At 70.7% G+C, this 239-nt stretch overlaps 1 protein-coding gene across 1 annotated transcript in view; it reads right to left on the bottom strand.

The window, feature by feature from the left end:
* Positions 1-239, bottom strand: part of PLCH2 (phospholipase C eta 2) — a 44,821-nt gene that overhangs the window by 20,814 nt on the left and 23,768 nt on the right. The gene's annotated exons all lie outside the window — the stretch shown is intronic.

Raw genomic sequence — 239 nt, 5'->3', positions numbered from 1 at the left:
CCGCCTGCGCCCCTGCCTGGCATGTTCAGGAAAGCCCCCCTCCTGCGTGGAGTGGGTGTCGCTGCTCCCGTGGAGGCCACAGGTCCGGCTCCAGATCCAAACCTTCGCGCACCCTCCCCCTGCGCTCCCGGCTGCTGTTTGCACCTCCCAGGACCAGGGCAGGGTTGCTGCCTGGACACGGGCCCCTGGGGTTGGGAGGCGGCCCGCAGAGAGGGGCACCCTAAGGCCATGGCTCCGGA

The sequence above is a fragment of the Myotis davidii genome, unplaced genomic scaffold, assembly GCF_000327345.1.
Source record: "Myotis davidii unplaced genomic scaffold, ASM32734v1 scaffold586, whole genome shotgun sequence".
Taxonomy (NCBI): domain Eukaryota; kingdom Metazoa; phylum Chordata; class Mammalia; order Chiroptera; family Vespertilionidae; genus Myotis; species Myotis davidii.
This window is presented reverse-complemented; position numbering and strand designations above follow the sequence as displayed.